Raw genomic sequence first — 6,185 nt, forward strand, 5'->3', positions numbered from 1 at the left:
AAAAAAAAAAAAAAAAGGTATCCTAGAAAGACACAATGAAGTTAACAACAATAAAATGACTAATAAGATTAATGCATGAGATATGATGAGCAATTAAGTCACAGGGAAAGAAGAAATTGGTCATGGGAAAATAAGGCAATGAACAAGAATAAATACAGAATACTGATCAGCGGTGATTTTCTATGTGAATGGTCTCAGTTCCCCAGTCAAAGGACACAGACTGGAAGAATAGATCCAGAAAGAAAATCCAACAGTATGCTCTGTACAAGAAACACATTTAACTGAAAAAGAAATTCATAGGGCTGGGGATGTAGCTTGGTGGTAGGTTTGATCCCCAGCACCACAAAATAAATAAATAATCAAAGGATAGAAAACAATATTTTATGCAACATAAATCTGAAAAAAAGCCAGTGTAGTCATCCTATATTCAGATGAAGTGGATTTCAAAACTTATCAGGCAAAGCAAAAAAGATCACTACATATTGGTTAAAGGAACAAAGCCTTTTTGGTGGTGCACACCTGTAATCCCAGCACTTGGGAGGCTGAGGCAGGAGGATGGTTGCAAGTTCGAGACCAGCCTAGGCTACAAAGTGAGCTCAAGGCTAGCCTGAACTGCATAGCGAGACCCTGTCTCAAAAAGACAGGAAAAAAAAACCAACCCAACACAAAGAGATAATTACTAACATGTATGCACCAAAGAATTGCACACCCAGCTTCATAAAACAAGTACTACTGGATATAAAAGGTCAGACAAACATACATATAATTATCATGGAGGACCTCAGTACCCCATTGTCACAAGTAGATCAACTAGACAAAAAAATTAAAATTAGAGTTGAACAAAACTTTCAAAAAGGGTCAGGGATATAGCTCAGTGGCACAGCACCTGCCTGGCAAGCACAAGGGCATGAGTTTGATTCCCAGTAAAAAAAAAAAAAAAAAAAAAAAAAAAACCTTCAAATGAATGGACTTAATAGATATATACAGAGTGTTACACCCAACAGCAATGGAATATACCTTCTTACCGCCAGTTAAAACTTTCTCTGAAATAGACCATCTGTTAGCCAATAAGGCATGCTATGTAAACGTGAAAGAAATGAAATTATACATGTATCCAGTCATGGCTCAATTAAACTAGAAATCAGTGGCAAAAGAAAACAGAAATTATGGAAATTAAAGAATACCCCCTTGAGTGGGTTCCCACAGAAATCAAGGAAAAAATACAGCAATTCCTAGAACCAAATAATAATGCCAGTACAGCATGCCAGAACTTACAGAACAAAATGAAAGCAGTTCTAAGAGAAAAGTTTACAGCTGCAAATGCCCATATCACAAAAACAGAGTGAGCCCAAAAAACCTAAGGATGTCCCCAAATAACCTAAGGATGTCCCTCAAGGTCCCAGAAAAACAGGAACAATCCAAACCTCAAGCAAGTGTGAGGAAGGAAAGTGTGGGCTGGGGATATATCTCAGTGACACAAGCACCTGCTGGCGAGCGTAAGGTCCTGAGTTCTTGCTGGTACCAAAAAAAAAAAAAAAAAAAGGAAGGAAATTATAATGATCAGAGCAGAAATTAATGAAGTTGAGACCAAAAAAATACAAGGAATCTATGAATCAAACAACAAAAGACAAACCTTTATCCAATCTCATCAAAAAAAGGAAAGAAAAGATGTAACTCAGTTTAGTTAGAAATGAAAAAGATGCCAGGTGTAATCTCAGCACTTGGGAGGCTGAGGCAGGAGGATCATTGTAAGTTTGAGACCAGCCTGGGCTACAAAGTGAGCTCAAGGCCAGCCTGAACTGCATAGTGAGACCCCGTCTCAAAAAGACAAAAAATAAATAAAATAAAATAAGTGAAAGAGGTAAAATCATAATGGACATTGCCTAAATTCAGAAGATTATTAACAACTACTTCACAGTCCTGTATGCAATAAATTGTAGCATTAAGAGAAACAGCAATGTGAATTACCAAAACTGAAACAAAATGATGTAATAACCCTGAACAATCCAATAACAGGCAATAAAATTGAAGCAGTAATAAAAATGCAACCAACTGCCAGGCATGGTGGTGCACGCCTGTAATCCCAGCACTCGGGAGGCTGAGGCAGGAGGATGGTTGTGCGTTCGAGACCAGTCTGGGCTACAAAGGGAGCTCAAGGCCAGCCTGAACTGCGTAGCAAGACTTTGTCTCAAAAAGACAAAAAAAAAAAAAAAAAAAAGAATTAGGGAAGATCTAATACCAGCACACCTCAAATTCTTTAATGAAATGGGAAAGGAGGGAGTACTCCTAAAGGCATTTCTGGAAGCTACCATTACCCTGATTCCAAAAAGGATCCAACCAAAAAAAAAAAAAAAAAAAAAAGAGAACTATAGACCAATCTCTTTAATGAGTATAGATGGAAAAATCCTCAACAATATACTGGCAAACAGAATGCAACAAATCATTGGAAAGATCACACATCCTGACCAAGTAGGCTTCATCCTAGAATGGTTCAACAGACACAAATATCTAAATATATCCCATCACATAAACAGATGCAAGGACAAAAATCACGTGAGCATCTCACGAGATGCAGAAGAGCCTCTGACAAAATCCAGCCTCCATTCATGATTAAAACACTGAAGAAAATAGGTATACAAGGGCCTGATGTCAATCTGATAAAAGCCATTTATGACAAACCTACAGCCAACATCATATTAAATGGTGAAAAGCTGAACGCTTTCTCTATAAAGTAAGGAACAAGGAAGGATAGTGTATCAGTGCTTACTACAGAAACAGATATAATACAAATGTGTAAGAATTTACAGATTGGCTTAGGACGGCCACCCACAGAATCAGGTGTGGGAGAGTGGGAGAGCACTGAGATCCAAGCCACCCAGTAGAAGGCCTGGAGCTCTGTGTAGTGTCCCACGTGAGCCCATATGAGGAGCTTGAAGGATCTGTACTAGAAGCCAGAGATGATGTCCAAGGTGGAAGCAAAGACTGGAGCTCCTTCAAAGGAATCAGAAGCCAGACTCCCTCCTTAGTTTCCATTTTATACATTCTGACGATAATCCTTGCTAGGGTAGGTCTTCCCCACCCAGAACTATGCTGAGTCAATCTAGTTGGGTGCTACTCAAATTGACACAATCACCCGTCACAGATACCCACTGTCATCACTCCTATTAAACATAGCACTCGAGTCATTAGCAAGAGCCAGGCATGATGGTGCACACCTGTAATACCAGCACTCAGGAGGCTGAGGCAGGAGGATCACCACGAGTTTGAGGCCAGCCTGGGCTATACAGTGAGTTCAAGGCCAGCCTGGACTACATTGCAAGACCCTGTCCCCCATCCTAAAAAAAGAGAAAAGATTAGCAAGAGCAATTAAACAAGAAAAAGAAAAAAAAGGAAGAGGGCAAATTATTATTTACAGGTGATATGATTCTTTACATAGGAGACCCAAAAAATTCTACCAAAAGACTCCTAGAATAATAGGAGTATAATCAAAGGATAGAAAACAATATTTTATGCAACAGGAATCTGAAAAAAATCCAGTGTAGTCATCCTATATTCAGACTTCAAAACTTATCAGACAAAGCAAAAAAGATCACTACGCATTGGTTAAGGGAACAATCCAATAGGAAGAGATAACAGGATGTAAAATCACACAAAATCACATAAAACCACACAAAAATCAGTAGGGCTCCTGTACATCCATGATGAACTCAGTGAGAAATTAGGAAAAAATACCATTTGCAATAGCACCAAGAAAAATTAAATATTTAGGAATTCACCTAACCAAGGAAGTTGTAATGGTTGATACAGTGTGTCAACTTGAGAATTATAGAAGTTTAAGTGACTCAGCAGGGGGCAGGGTCCTCATGCTGTAAACATCCTCATCCTGTGCAGTAGGAGGGCGTGGAGATGGTGTGAGTGCTACACAAGCCCTGGGGAAGGCAGCCTGCTTACAGTATAAGGGAGGTAAAGAGGCTTGCTCTCCCCTCCTCTCTTTGGCTCTTGTTGCTGTTGCTGTCTTCTTGCCAGCTTGAACTGTTGCCCCTCAGCCATGCCACCTTGCCTTGAAGCCAGCTGACTACAGATGGAAACCTCCACAGACTGTGAGCTAAATAAACCTTTCCTTCCTTAACCTTGGGTATCAGGTATTTTGTCCCAGCAATGCGAGAAAAGTAACTAAAAAGTGAAGACCTGTCCAATGAGAACGATAGTACTCTGAGAAAGGAGATGGAAGAGGACATCAGAAAATAGAAAGATGGCCCCTGTTCTTGGGTAGGCAGAACCAAAATGGCCGTACTTCCAAAATTGATATACAGATTTAACACAATCCTTATCAAAATACCAACAGTATTCTTCACAGAATGGGAAGGGGAGAAAATAATACTAAAATTCATATGGAACCAGAAGAGATTCAGAATAGCAAAAGCAATCCTGGCCAACAATAGCAAAGCAGATCATTTCAGAATCCTGGATTTGGAGTTACATTACAAACCTATAGCTATAAAAACAGCATGACACTGGCACAAAATCAGACAGGAGACAACGGAACAGAATAGGATGTAGAAACAATCCCAAGCACATTCAACCATTTGACCTTTGACAAAGGAGCCAGAAAACATACAGTGGGCCTCCCCAAATTCATGGCAGTTACATTCCTAGAGCACCCAGGAACTGTGAAAAACTGCAAATTTCAGATAAGGTCAGAAAAAAGCCTATAAATGCTTGTTTTTATAGTTTAAATATGCTGTGTCTCCCACAGTTACATAATTTAATAACATACTGTATTAATAAGACCTTAGAAGGCGCAGGGCGTTTTGGTAGCATTTTAGGGATCTTAGGGCTTTAAGAAGGACAAAACCAGCCAGGAGTGGTGGCACATCCTTGTAATCCTGGCACTCGGGAGACCAAGGCAGGATGATCCCTTGGAGTTCAAGGCCAGCCTGAACTGCATGGTAAAACCCTGCCGAAGAAGAGGAAAGGGGGAAGGGGTGGGGAGGAAAGGGGAGGGGAGGGGAGGGGGAGGAGGAGGAGGGGGAGGAGGAGGAGGGGAAGATCAAGAACACTCAGATAGTTATACACGGTAGAGCAACCTGTTATGATGCAGTGCATCTGCCCGAGATGGGTTACAGGACAGCAGCCAATCAGCAGTGAGGAGAACTGAATAATGCCCTCGGATTGGCTAGTTGCAAGCCTCCTGCCCCGCCGCCCCCAAAAAATTGTGGAGGATATTTGCAGTTTCAGCAAAATTGCGGGGGTTTCAGCAAACAATTATTAGGTTCTAAGGAAAACTCCGCGAAGGACTGAACTCACAAACTGAACCGCGGCTTCGCGGGGGTATACTGTACACTGAAGGAAAGTTCACCTCTTTAATAAATGGTGCAGAGGGGTCGGGGAGAGAAAGAAGAAAAGGAAATGAAGAACGGTATTGCTTTTCCTACCAGCATTACAGTAAAAACTGTATGTCACACTTCTCCCCTTTGAAGTGTGACCAGGATCATATTCTCAAAGAAGGTGACTTTGTCAGAATTGACCTTGGGGTGCATGTGGATGGCTTCAATGCTAATGTAGCTCACACTTTTGTCAGTGGTGTACCTCAGGGGTCCCAAGTAACAGGGAGGAAAGCAGATGTCATTAAGGCAGCTCAGCTATGTGCCGAAGCTGCCCTGCACTTAGTCAAACCTGGAAACCAGAACACGCAAGTGACAGAGGCCTGGAACAAAGTTGACCACTCATTTAACTGCACGCCAGTAGAAAGTATGCTGTCACATCAGCTGAAGCAGCGTGCCATCGATGGAGAGAAAACCATTATCCAAAATCCCACAGAGGGGCTGGAGATTTAGCTCAGTGGCACAGCGCTTGCCTGGCAAATGTGAGGTCATGAGTTCGATTCCTGGTACTGGAAAAAAAAAACAAAAAAACAAAACAAAACAAAAAACCAGAATCCCACAGAGCAGCGGAAGGAGGACCATGACAAAGCTGAATCCGAGATCCGTGAAGTATATGATGTTCTTGACCGCTCAGGAGAGGGCAGAGCCAAAATGCAGGGCAGAGAACACCAATTACAAACGAGACCCCTCCAAACACTGTGGCCCGAAGACGCAAACTTTGCGTGCCTTTCTCAGTGAGGTGGAAGTGCATTTTAATTTAAGAGCACTGGAAGATGAGCAGAGGGCCCGGGGGGTGGGGGT

At 41.7% G+C, this 6,185-nt stretch overlaps 1 pseudogene; it reads left to right on the plus strand.

Moving 5' to 3' along the window:
* Positions 1–5,370: 5,370 nt before the first annotated feature.
* LOC102003193 overlaps positions 5,371–6,185 on the plus strand; it is a 1,203-nt pseudogene continuing 388 nt past the window's right edge.

The sequence above is a fragment of the Chinchilla lanigera genome, unplaced genomic scaffold (assembly GCF_000276665.1).
Source record: "Chinchilla lanigera isolate Chin_1 unplaced genomic scaffold, ChiLan1.0 scaffold00049, whole genome shotgun sequence".
Classification (NCBI taxonomy): Eukaryota; Metazoa; Chordata; class Mammalia; order Rodentia; family Chinchillidae; genus Chinchilla; species Chinchilla lanigera.